The sequence below is a fragment of the Sinohyriopsis cumingii genome, chromosome 4, assembly GCF_028554795.1.
Source record: "Sinohyriopsis cumingii isolate HCF-2022 chromosome 4, ASM2855479v2, whole genome shotgun sequence".
NCBI classification, from domain to species: Eukaryota; Metazoa; Mollusca; class Bivalvia; order Unionida; family Unionidae; genus Sinohyriopsis; species Sinohyriopsis cumingii.
Window position 1 is genome coordinate 108,359,420 of NC_142964.1, and position 14,813 is coordinate 108,374,232.

Genomic DNA, 14,813 nt, shown 5'->3' on the forward strand with positions numbered 1-14,813 from the left:
GGTTCTCTCTTAAATGCATCGGGATCGATCTTTCATTTGAAAGTTTGTCCATATGGATATGTTTGATTCCTACAAGATGTATTGACAGCATTGATCGAGAACAATGGGATAAATAGGAAGGTTGTTATGGATACCAGCAGTATTGAAGTGTTACAGTTCTTTAGCAGATTTTCGTAAAACTTTGTGAAGGTGAGAAATTTGGGGGTAAATATATGATGGGGGGAATACCTGTATAAAAAAATTGATGTCTACATATAGCTTGTATATGCATGTGATGCCCTACAAAAAAAACATTTTAAAGTCCTCACCCTCTAAGAATTGGAGAAACTTGCTACCAGGAAGATTGGCCGGGGTGACAGTTTGCGGTCCAGTTCTTACGTCCAATAATGCTTAGGGCCACCCAGGACACACATATACAGGTGGCCCGCAAAGCAATTGTCCATGCCGTCTTCGATCGCAAAGAAGTCGGTATCTTTTTCTATTTTCCTTTTTGCTCGTCTCACGTCCTTGGCTATTTCTGCTAGGACAGCGGTAACCACGGAGTATTTAGCTACCATCAAGGCCGCAACTATGCGCCCTAGCTGGGCTGGCCCTAAAGTTCATCAACCGCAGCGTTGGGGGCAAGGACCTGGGTTAACGGCGAGCACCATCTCCAACTTTAACAGGCTCCGGCTAGCTCAACCCGAAAACAATTTTTCTGCATACGCGACGAGCTGACGCGTATGCCACGGCGAGGTGTACAAAGGTCGGCATTTTCAACCACGGCAACTCGCAAAACTGCGTGACCTATTGGATGGTTTTTGCTCGTAGAGATGGTCGCGTGCCTCCGCCTTTCCCGCGGCGCAGCTGTTAATTGAAACAGGTCGGATCACGGCATGTAGGCCATGCCGATGGACAGCTTCACATGCTCGCACATATATAGACTAAGCTCTCCTAAGCGCTCTGGCGAACCTTGCTCAGTACGTGAGAAATGTTGAGCTATTGAATTGCGCAAATCTTTTCGACACCATAGACATAAATGACCTTATTGTGTTCACCGAAGCCGCCAGTAGACCAAAATTATCTGACAGATTCTCTTCACTCCCACTGAGGTCTGGCGTAGTGGTGGAGTAAAGACTGCATAAAGAGTGGACCTAATGGCCAAAATGTGAAAATGTAAACTGTACAAAAAAATAACATGGACAAGACAGGAATGTACAGTGCACAAGCACAAAGTAATAACTTGACAGGGATTTTGGGTGGCAAAGATCTTGAATTGGGAGACTTTGTCACGCCAAAGAAAACTGGAGAGCCCGTACTAAGCGACAATGAAAGTGGCATACTAGCACTTAACCCTTTCAATCTCCTAAATTTAGGAGAAGATGATATCTCATCGGAAAACGATGAGGAAGAGATTCAAAGTTCCTCCCAGAGAGGATAATTAAGCTCACAAGAGATATAGAAGAGAAATAAAAGAACACAATCGATAATTCATCAAGTAATGGCAACGATACCGTATAAGAAAACAAAGAGAAAAAAACAGACGGACCGAAGACACTGAGACGCAAACAAACGACAATGACAATGACACAGATTCTGAAAAGGAAATTGAAAGAGAAAATAAAAACGAAATGGAAAGTGAAGATAAACAAGGCAGGAATGCTAAAATAGAAATAGAAAGCGAATTGACACAGAAATTGAGGAAATAACGGAAAAAGAAATCCTAAACTCAAAAGTGGCTCTGGAGGGACTCCGGAGCCCTGCTAACATATAACTAAATAAATAACTTTAAATAACAATCTATCAATTAATTAAAATTTAAAAGAATTAAGTGATGCGACAACATGGTCTAGTGTGGGAAAAATGGAAGGAATAAACTTCCGGATAGCTAGAATAAACAGCAACGGGATAGTGAAAACGAAAATAGAAAAACTAACCAAATAAACGAATATGATATAATAATGATACAGGAAACACGCAATGGTATTAAAACGGAAATAAAACACTTTACAGAAGAAAAAATATATTCAATAATTATTATCAAGAACTACGTAAATGATGATATAAGAAGAGGAGTAACGATGATAATGAAATATGACCGGGGAATGAGCTGGGAAAAGTTTGATGAGGGAGAATTTTTCAAAGGTAAATCAATACACATAAAGATAAAACAATGGCAAACAGAGAATGGAAACAACCTTTTATTGAGAACCTGAATGCATATTTACAAAATTACTGCATGGAAAATGTAATCATAGGAGGGGATTATAATAGGATCGAGAATGAAATAGATAGAACAACCGAACTAACACCAAATGATAAATTATTCAAAGAAGTAATGACAAATTTATGATAACAACATAAATTACATCATATAAACAGAAATTAAACTTATTAAGATGAGAATTTACCAACGATTATAAACAAGGCCAGGTACCAATTATAATGTAAGAACTTACGAAAATGTAAAAATAACATATTTAAAGTTGTCGGGTCATAAAGTGGTATATATCGAAATAAAGATAGAAGATAGAAATAAATGGGGATCGGGACAATGCAAGCTCAACAACAAAATTATAAACGATATAGAATTCACAAATACTATAAAGAATGAACTAACAAAATGTATTAACGAAGAATGGGATATCCTAAAAGATATAATAAAAAGAAAAGCCATTCACTACTCAAAAATGAGGATGTAAAAATTAAAGAGAGAAAAATATGAAATCAAAATCATGTTAAGTAAATCGACAAATGAAGAATTTAATAAACAAATGACAAGAAGAGTTAAAGAGATAGAAGAAGAAGAGAGTCAAGGAAGAATAATCAGAGCTGGAAAGTTCACAAATAATTATAAAATAAAAGCTCAAAGTTTGTATAAAAGGGAAGAACTAAGAAAGGGGGGGGGAGATCCTGGACTCTTTTTTTTTAGGGTAAACGATATAATCCATACAGAAAAGACGATATGCTAAATACTGTCTATGCAAACTATTACATAACGTAAAGTATTGAAACTAATATAATAGACACTTACTTACAAGACGTACAATGTGAGGGGATATCAACAAAACACAGAGACAAAACTTCCAGGGTGAGTTAACGCCTGTACTGTGTATAGCTAATGGAAAAGAGTTTATGGTACCACCCGACCTTCAAGAACGAATATAGAATTATCCACTTAATGTATTTTGTTTTCCTGGCGTCGTCAGACTGGCATTACGTTGTCAGAAATCGCCTGAAGTGGTTGAAGTTAATGACAAGAACTAGGATATGCAGAAAATTTTTCCTAGTATGATAATATTTACCCCTAAAAGCATTGCCCAATTGGTGAATGGCAAATATAGGAATGAAAATAGCAATGCTTTCTTCTACATCGAGAGAGAGAGAGAGAAAGAGAGAGAGAGAGAGAGAGAAGTTAATGGCAGCTGATACACATTTAGAAGCTATCACTTATAATTCTTAATTTACCCGCCAATTCGTGTTTTATTATTGTTGGAAAAAGACCTATATCAATTGTGTCATGTTTAAACACATACTTACAGCAGCAAGTCATTAGTCATGTTTAAACACACAAAAGAAAATTATAAATTTTGTGTCAACTACGGACTGTCGAACAATGCAGCTTTCCCTGTTTTGTCAACACGGATACATTTACTGGAGACAAAAAATCCGGGCACTAAAAGAAATTAGGTGGTCGCAATATGTTAAGTTTCTTATCTTGCATGTTTTGATTGATATTGTTTATCTTCGTGTATACATTTATAAAGAAGATTTTGTCTAAATTAATTGATGTGCAGTTCAATTCACCTTTTTCGACCTTTACTTTAAGAGGGCACCATATATCCACTATTGTGCACAGGTGTCGTAAAACAGGAATTAATTTATGATATGTCACTCTTATTTTTCCCTCGATTTCATCTATTTTCAGAGTTTGGCCTGATTCTATTACGGATGAATCTTTCTCTTCCTCAGATACAATGACGTAATATGTCGACAGAATATTTTCCTATTAATTAATAACTGACAAAATCATAAATATGAGATTTCATTTATGCACAGAAAACAATTTGGTGGTGAAAACTGCAGTCTGTGAAGAAGGAGATGTGACTGCAAGATTTATTCCCCTTACTATGACAGACATACACGTCAAATACAAACCTTTGCCAGACACGCTATCGATTTAACGGTGGTATATTCAATGACGATTAAAAAAGTTATATTTAAAAAGTCAAAGATGCGGTTTATATTTGGAGCCTATGAAATTATAGTGTACTAAATTGTCCACTCTCATAACTACACTGGCTCTTCAGCTTTCCCCATGCTTTTGACATTTACAACTTCATTCAGTTAATTTTACTGTACGTTCTGACAACAAGGTATGACACTCAAAACTTTATTCATTTAACCTCGATTGTAATACTCAAACATATTCCATATGTTAACCTTATGTTCAGGACAGCGCCTATGTATGTATGTATGTATGTATGTATGTATGTATGTATTTATGTGTGTGTATGTATGAATGTATGTATGTATGTATCTAAGTATGTATGTATGTATGTATGTATGTATGCATGCATGCATGTATGTATGTATGCATCTATGTATGCATGTATGTATGTGTATGTGCAATGTGTGTATGTATGTATGTAAATATGAATGTGTGTATGTATGTATATGTGTATGCATGCATGGATGGATGGATGGATGGATGGATGTATGTATGTATGCATGCATGCACACACGCATGCATGCATGCATGTATGCGTATGTATGTATGTATGCATGTATGTATGTATGGTATTCTCTTCAGGATGCTTTATTTTACCTTGACATGGGTTTTCTCTTCAGAGTGCTTTTCTTTACCTTTATATGGGTATTCTTTTCAGGATACTTTATTTTACTTTTATATGGGTATTCACTCTAGAAATTCATCTTGTTGAATTTCGTATCAATATGTACCCTCAATAGAAGCCAGTAGTAGAAAACAATTTTTGAAAGTGCAGAATCGTAATAATATCACCGTAATTAATTTGCGAATGAATATGCTTGTAATTCAGTTTGTCATGTACTAGTTTATTGTAACATTAACAGATAGGATCCAAAATAGTTTCGGATGAATAAGTGTATGTGTGATTTGGGTTTTTAACGTAGCTTTAACAATTTTACAGTTATATCGCTACGATGTCTGCAGTGTGGTAGTTTATAGTGATGTCTATCACTGGGACATCATGCCATAGACATGTAGTTGATGTCCCATCCAGTCACATTATTCTGACACCAGGCCGACCATTCCTAACACTAACCTCTCAATGCTGAGCGCCAAGCAAGGCAGCTGTTAGTACAATTTGTATAAGTCTTTGCTTTGACACGGCCAGGGATCGAACCAACGACCTCCCGCATCGGAGGCGGGCGTTCTAACCACTAGGCCAGGCCACTGGGGCGGTCGGATGCATAAAGAGACTCGTAAAAACAGGTACACGTTAAATTGTCGCTGTCAGGTAAAACAGTCAAAGTGACTAAGTTAAGTGATATGTCAAACCATAGTGTTTACCCTCTAACTGTACTTTTAATAAAGAAATGTTTAATTGATAAATGTATTTAAGATATATACTATAATAAATAAAAAGTGAAGAAAAGAAAGTACTTTATAGATATGCTAAAAGATTTTATTTGTGAAAAACACAGATGTGAAATACGAAAACAACTGAAACGTAACAATAAAGGCTATCTCTTGAACTGGGAAATGTGATTCATCATTAAACTTCTTTTGTTTCATATTGTTTAAATGCTTATTATTTTTGCATGAATTGACGATACGTGTTTTTTGTGTTTGTTTGTTTGTATGCCCTTGCTTTTGTAAATGTATTTCAGAAATTTGCCTCGGTGTCTGTTTTTGTAAACCTATTTCGGTGCAATGAAATATTAAATTTATAGAATTCAGTATATTGTTCTTTGGCAGAATGAATCTTTCTCCCAGCTTCTCACAAATTTGACTGATATTACGCGATCCCCTTCGCACGCGGCCTGTTTAATATTTTCTCCTCGTCCTTGACTGGGTTCAATTTGTTCTGCAGAAGAATCCTTCCAGCCTGAAAGCTGTACCAGTTGAACCAAAAGGCACCGAGGGCCCAAAAGAATGGATTCCCATTAGCCCTTGTATTTCCTAAGCGTTGAAAATGTTAAAAGGCATTGAATGTAGAATCAACAGGTTTGCTAACTTTTCAAAATACTATGGTTGTATTGTTCTAAGAATTATTCAAGATGAGAAATTATATATTTACTTGTACCAATGTACCAAGTAACCTACACTAATCTGGTTCGTCGTAATGGTATGTTTACGCTTTCCTTGGGATCTATCTACTGTGTTCATTATATCAATGATACCTAAATGCAATAGCCAGTCGACACTAGGTCTAAATGTTAAATTGTCAGTTACGAGGCACACATGATGTAGCGTATTTAATGCTTTGTTGTTGTTGTTTCTTAAACCTATCATAATGTTCTAAAATTCGATTATAATTATTAAATATAAAAATGTCCAAATGGTCGCCACCGCCACCCCACCCCTCTCTCTCTCTCTCTCTCTCTGAATTATCGTAGCAATGGAAATACGAGAGTTGAGGATTTTCGCTTGTGTCATACGACAATGTATCTGGACCTATGAATGATGGAAAGTTTAGTCAAACTGTCAAAAGGCGGTAGAGAGAGAGAGAGAGAGAGAGCGAGGGAGAGAGAGAGAGAGAGAGAGAGAGACAGTGAGAGAGAGAGAGAGAATTTTAATATCTTTCGAAATGTTAGTTAAAGCAGAATAATGACTTAGTTGAGCTGTCAATATATTAAAATATTTTAATTACCTCTTGTTGGATCGTCAGTTTGCTTATTTTTATTCCACGCTATTTTCCATAGGTCAGTACGTGAATGCCTGACAATTCAGATTCAGGGTACAAGAAGCTAACCGTGTTTGTAATGAACTACTTTCTTCATAAAAAATATATTTTATGTTTAGATGATGATGAGTGTGTCTTGTATTGACTTAGTAAATGTGAATAAAAAAGAAACTCAAAAAGAAAACAATCAACTTATCAATTTGCATATGTGATTGTGAACAAGAAAAATTGTAGATGTACATTTTGTAGCGGACACACTCGCAGGGATGTGAGGAGTTCATTCACTCGGTCAAAACACGGGTGCCAGAAGCATATCATAACTCCATTCAAAGTGCAAATATGTGTATTTGTATGCGAGATAAAAAAAATATATGTATAGCATGTACGCTGCATCAATGATATACCATTCGCTCCATATATATATATATATATATATATATATATATATATATATATATATATATATATATATATATCCACGTGTAGTCCTGTACCATTAGGGGATTTGCGGACGGAAGTTGAATATTGTTATCCATCATAATCTCGGCCAGGTTTGTGCCTATCAACCGGCCAGCCCTGAAATTCCGGATACCATCTGCCCATATTTTGGAGGGGCCTAAGATTAACTGACCATCCCAACCGAGGGTTTTCTCACTCAGCTTGATTAACACAGACATAAGCACAGACGTTATCTAATTTGAATATCTACAGTCAGTTTTATTTATTTATCAATGACTTTGACTAAATCATAATATAACAGAGGAAATCACGGTTGTACATGTAATAATGAATGTGGAAAATATTGAAGACGGATTTTTAACAAAGGTTTCTGTCGTTAGTGCTGTGTAGTGAGGTTTATCGCTTGTGATAATTCTATTGAACGTTGCCATGTCTTTCGATCAGCATTCAATGTTTTGACAGGTTGAAAGAGGCAAACACGTTATAGTAGAATATTCAGAACGTAGAGCATCATGCATCTTATTATTTCTCTAAAAGAGACAACAGAGACGTATATACATACTATCCGAATTAATAAATATGGAACGGCACGACTGTCTTATGTCGTTCGTACTTTTTTATTGCATTTTTATTTACATGCGGAAATTGTATCATATATGCTTTTGTTTGCTTATTATTTGCAGTAGTTTTGGCATTATAAGCAGTGGTTTCGTCATTATATGTGAATGATAAATAAATGCACAGTTTTGTAATGCGTGCATCTCAATCCAAGGGAAATATATATTTGATGTTTTCACAGAATACGATAATGGATGTTAAAATCAATGCATACAAAACTGAAACGTATGAAATGAAAATTAAAGTATTCATATAGATGTAATGTGTATTTGTATTGAATTTGTATAAATCTGGTGTGTCAGTCTTGAAACTCAACCTAAAACTGTTTACAAAATGCTTATAATGTGTCGTACTTTTTGCATTGAAATAAGGAGTAAGTCAGGTGAGAGAAAGAGTCTGTGTTAAAAACAATTAATCAAAGCTATCACAGATGAATCTATATATGAACTGTTGCACACATTTGGATTCATTTTGATCCTCTATAAATATATGTGGCTATATTTATCTTGCAAATATTGGTGGCTCTGTAATGAATAGTTTATATGTAGTTAACTTCTGGCTCCAGTCGTTTCTTCGCTTAGTAGAAGCCCTCTCAAATCATCTACCCACGCAAACATTCACCTTTTTTCCTTTTCATTTATGATTCAGTTATGAAATGAGATTGGGTATGATAGTGTCTTTTATAAACTGTAATGTAAATCACATTTTAAATCGAATTTGTCCTTGGTGAACGGACGTAAGCAGTTAATTAATGTGTAGGTATCGAAGTAGAACATATAACTCTTATGCATGACGGTAAAGTTATTTTGCTGCAAAATTATTCGGTACAAACTATTACCATCGATACCTTTGACTAGTATCTTGCAGTGGAGAATTCATCCATTTCACGTTATGCACGATATAATTGCTTTGACCAATGATGAGCAAGGTTCTCAAACACTTCCGAGTAATATAGGAATACATACCTAAATGTGGGCAACACAGATAGAGAAAAAAGATAAATACGTGAATGGATACATTTTTTAATTATTATTTTTTATTAACGAACATCACAAAATCGTTATACAATCAATGTTACTGTAACAAGATAACCGGATGGGATATTTCGGATTAATAACAGAACACGTAATGACGACACATATATATGATTTAATGTGGCGATTTATATGAATAGTGGATTATGAAGATGTGTGCGTATTTATAATCCAAATATTGGATCTATTTAACATAAAAACGCATAGTTTCAAAGATGGAAAAAATATACAAATAAATTTAGTTCAGTAACCCTAAAATACAGGATAAATGATTTCACAAATGATTCAATAATGAAAAGATGAATATAGTTCACTCAAATAGTAAACAATGTAAGCCAAATGATTCAATAATGGAAAGATGAATATAGTTCACTCAAATAGTAAACAATGTAAGTGTTTACACATAGTAAAAAAAAATGTATTCGCTCAGGTAGCGAAATTATGTCACTAAATAAGAACGGATATACAATCTATCCTTCCAGTCCTAAATAATACACTGGGTCTTACTAACCCAAAATTAGCATACAGCTAAAAATACACGTGTGGAGATGCACTCCGTCACCCGTGCACCTTATCCGCTCCACAGCTCCTCTGAATCAATTTCACAACCAATATAGACTCCGGACCCTCGGAATACTATGATCACTTGAAACATTAGACCCTCCGGACCCCCTGGTCTTTTGACGGCTCTACAGCTGGGTCACCTTAGTCCCTCTGGACACTCCGGACGCTAGACATTAGACGCTCTGGCACCTTAAACGCTCCGGACACACGGACGTTTCTACACTCTGACAACACCGGACACCCCGGATATTCCTACCATCAAAAACTCACTCTCTCAGCTGAAAATATACCCGATACAGTGTACTACACTTGATACAGACATAACGTAAGGACGTTATACATGGTAAGTTAAAAAGATTATATTATAATGGCAATTACAAAACAGAGGTTCAATAGTAAACCTAACCCTGCTTGATAAGACAATAGTAAACAATTCTTTTAAAAAAAAATGTAGCTTTACATTACCAGTATAAATCTACATCGCAACAAGAATAAAAAATGCACGCATTATGGTATGTAAAGAAAACTATAACAAACATGCAAAGGCAAATATGGTAATACACTAGTTATCACTTAAAACCCAAAACATTACCTACCCCTACAGCTGGAGTTGTGCGAATCCTTTTAGCAGGCCGCTTGCTGACAAAACCATTAGTATTGTGAAGGTCCTTTACATGTAGTAACGTATTTATACCTTTAGAATTTTCGTTATTCTTTATCAAAGGCACCTTGCACGTGTGGCACAGGACGAATAGTACTCACGATTTCGAAATACATAGACCATATTATAATCACCCTCGGGCATCGTTGTACAGAGAAAAGAAACGAAACCCGAGTACATGTATTTAATTAACAACATTTACACCATTCCGTGACAGTTACTTTTATTGAATAAGCCAATCATACACTCAATCAAATAGCACAGCTTGGTTTAAATTGAGCTGTGATATCATTCCCTAAACTAAAGCTTCTTAGTCATGCATTTTCCACGCCACTTGTTTAGATTTGTGTTATACATTCTTCGACATGCTAGGGCTTGATGTGAATGATAAATACCTATCCACAAGATCAATGTCTCAATTATCTCGTAGCTAAAGACCAGAAAGAGTTGATTTAAAACACATCGTCCTCGATGACAAATATATACTTTAGAAGCAGAAAAAAAGCCGTGAATTGGAGGTCTACCTATCACACGAAAACCAAACTTTGCTATCAGTTATTTATCCGAATAAGTCAAAATACTGAATAAACAGTCGAAAATGGTCTGTTTATGATATGCCCAGCTGGCAGTAACCTAATGGCATTGAAATCAAGATGTATAAATTAAATCATTTCTCCAAAAAGACAATATCAGTGACCAAGGCATTCAGCCAGCGGTGTGTTGTGGCACCACGTTCTCGCATGTTTCGCAAAGCTCATGAAACAGTGGCATGCACTACAGGCATGCAAGTGCCCCATGTCGACCTATGGAACAAAAAGGGAAACACGTTATCTATACAATGTACTTTAAAAACCGTCAACATAGATATATTTATATTTAAGCCTAAAATAAACTCATGGTATTTGTCAGTGTTTAATCCTTAGTAAGACTGTTCCGTGTATCAGTTTGTCGCTTTGTGACTATTGCTAAATATACCTCCAGATAGGTTAAAAGTTCAACAGTGGCGCGTGAATAACATAATTTTGGTGAGTAATAACCTATTCTAAGTTACTCCCGGACACTGCGGTTCCAGCCTCAGAAATGTTTAAGCAAGTTATCACCGTCGTTTTGAGCCGTTTCTTGCTAAGAACAATTAAGTACCAAACTGACTGGTGCATGTCACCGTTTATGCAGTAAGTGAGTCGGAATTCATTCAGTGAGTAGTCCTTGGATCATGCATTGCGTATGATATGGCAGTTTCTATAGTGACTGCATGATCCGTTTTGTCCATTATCTTCACGTATCTGAAAACGCTTAAAGGTATTACACAAATACATAGCTAAATGTGGGCAACACAGATTATGAGCAAGTACAGTATATATATATGAATGGATAATTCTTAGGATGAGTCATCGTTTCATAAACCCCAAGACCACCACCAAACAAAGAAAACCCGACCATCACAAACCCATAACAAAAATGGCTTCTTAGTTACTTTCAGCCAACTTTCTTTTAAAGAACTAACAAACATTCATTCAAACATACAATATTTTCTTTACACTGAGTTAGCATTATCTAAACTAAAGCTTCTTAGTCACATATTTTCCAGGTCAGATATCGTTATCTTGTCATATCGTTTGTGCTGAGATTTCCTTGTTTTCGTGATTTCTCATAAACAAAAATTCGTCGTCAACAACAAATTGTAACAATCTCATACACATCAATGAAACTGTCCATATTATCCATCGATATGTGGATGCCCGTGTTAGAGAAACTTTGATTGGCCTCTTACACAGCAGTAGCTGGTTAATCAGGTTTATGCATACTCGTGACAAAATGAGGATATATCCTCACAGGCGAAACAAAAAATGAGTTTAGAGGATTATTGCATGCTACTTGCTACGATTTGATGGGCGGATATCCATATTTGACAGACTATTCTTACATGCCTGATTGCATTTACGTCCTATGCCGCCTATCGGCATGCACGACTCGTAAATTAATACGTCTAAGAGCTATTTAATGTATGCGATTAACCGCCATTCTCATGCCACTAGAGCATGCCGCATCAAACAAGTGTGCCTCGAAATTCTTACACGCATAGACAATGGATTAGCTAATGCAGACACTCTTGTTATTGACCTTGAACGTGAATAATTTTCTAAATCATAGAGATTAAGACCATTGATGCTACATTCAGAGAACTATGATCGTCCATTGGATATTGAGAAGACAAAGATTGAATATATATATATATATATATATATATATATATATATATATATATATATATATATATATATATATATATCACATGTGTGTGTGTGATTTGGATATTTAAAGGATCTTTAATAATTATTTAGTCATATCGCTATGATGTCTGCATTGTGGCAGTTTATAGTGATGTCTATCACTAGGTCATCATGCGCAGATATGTAGCATGATGTCTCGCCCAGTCAAATTATCGTGACACCAGGCCGACAAGTCCTAGCACAGCCTCTTAATGCTGAGCGTCTAGCGAGGTAGCTGTTAGTACCATTTGTACAAATTTTTGGCATGAGTCGGCCGGGATTCGAATCCGCGACATCCTGCATTCAAGATGGATGCTCTAACCACTAGGCTACAGGAGCGGTATATTTGACATTTAAAACCTTAAGCATATCCACTTACCCAATTGCTAATTTTTCTTGCAAAAGTCTCCACCGAATATATATATATATATATATATATATATATATATATATATATATATATATATATATATATATATATATATATATATATATATATATATATATATATATATATATATATATATATATATATATATATATATATATATATATATATATATATATATATATATATATATATATTTATTTATTTATTTATTTATTTATATTTATATTAGACTCTTAATCCAATTAATTAATCTCTCCAAAACCATATAAATGCATATATCTTAATTTATGGGCAAATATCAAATTACACCAAAATGACAATCGAAAACGTCCGTTTTTCCTTTTGTGGGAGCGATAACAAGATTTTCAAGCTTTCCACCATTGTTCATGTGATTTTCAATTTAGGACCTTCAGAACACTCGAAGTACTTTGGTTTAAATCCCACGTCAATATGACCATTCATCAATTGATTAGCGATGACGAATGACAAGAATGTATTGATGGCCATAGTTGCAGCAATAGTGGATACAAGTTTGGCACCAATATTACTTAGGACCAATTGTATATGATGGGCATTTATAATTGTCAATTTATCAATTTGTCTATGGAAAACTGTTATAGCCAGCTTCAAAACATTCAATCCTGAAATATACACATCACATCACCTAATAACTTAACTGAACCGATATGAGGATTGAAACCTGCTCAAAGTTGCCACATGTACTGCTCGTCAAACAAGTTTATTTTCCATCTGTTCCTCTGTATGGCAGTTGATATCACGTGTTGACCCCTTCCAATACCCGACCCTGACAAATATAAAACCACGACATGAATAAGAGTTAGCATGTATCATGCTATCATCAGATTCTTTTGCTTCCTGGATGATTTTTCCCACCTTGGGTTAACATACAAGAGACACTTTCTAAGCTTTGGACGTTTGTTGTTGTAAGTACTTCACGATAAGGTAAATAACATCGAAAACATTAACCACCCAAAGGAGGGGGCATAAAACATTTATTGAACGTTTCGAAAAAGGATGTAAAATATGTATTAGTCCAATAAATTATAACAGCACCAATATACCTGATAAAGAACATTTCTCGAGTGAAATTCACAAGTCAAGTAACATTGAAATGTCAAAGAAGGAGGGATGTAAAATATTTTTTATCAATAAAGTTTAATTATACTAATGTCCTTGAAAAAGCATCAACCCATCCATCCATCGAACCACGTGCGGTAGAATTGTCAATAATATAGGATTCAATATTTGTATTTGTAAGTCAATTCCTTTAGAACTTTGCGAATCCTCTTGTAATAAAAATGCGTTGTTTTGGACATAGTTCTAATACATCCTGGTCCTTCAAAAAGACCCGGATGTGACTCTATTCATGATAAATATGTATGATTGAGAAGCAAACGTTTTAAATGTTCATACAGCTTATCCAATCCGATATTTGTAGTGGGTTTATCGTGCTCCATACTATCTGATATTACAAAGCTCTTCAAGTGTAGCTCTCGCGTTTTCTAAGGTTTTATTGCGGGGTTTGGTTATATTTATTTATATAATGATTATTAATAGGCATATAATTCTTCCTGGTTTCCTGAAAGTTAACTTTTGTCAGTTTGTGAAGGATTGATATTGTACATGTTTCAAGCTGTATGATTTTACTTCTTAAATCCTAATTATTATACCTCCGTTTCCAATACTAATGTTGCCCACAACATCGCAGCAAGAAACTGCAATTACTCCAGCTATCAAAGCAATATTCTAAACAATTATATATATGGACATATGCAATTATTACATAGCTAAAGGTATGCAGATTGAAATCCAATATATTGCTGATGTTATGTAAGACATAGAAAACAAAGCACTCAATATGGAAAAGGTTACAGAAATTAAGGCATTCTGAAAGTTGTAGGCTATTTCTTTTCTCTGGCAATCTCT

General features: G+C 35.1%; 1 pseudogene across 1 annotated transcript in view; it reads left to right on the forward strand.

The window, feature by feature from the left end:
- Positions 1-2,060: 2,060 nt before the first annotated feature.
- The window catches only part of LOC149801852 (dual oxidase 2-like), a 93,664-nt pseudogene continuing 80,911 nt past the window's right edge, over positions 2,061-14,813 (forward strand). Inside the window, exon 1 of the transcript XR_016420810.1 lies at positions 2,061-2,124. The product of XR_016420810.1 is annotated as a dual oxidase 2-like (transcript). The remainder of the gene's footprint in view (positions 2,125-14,813) is intronic.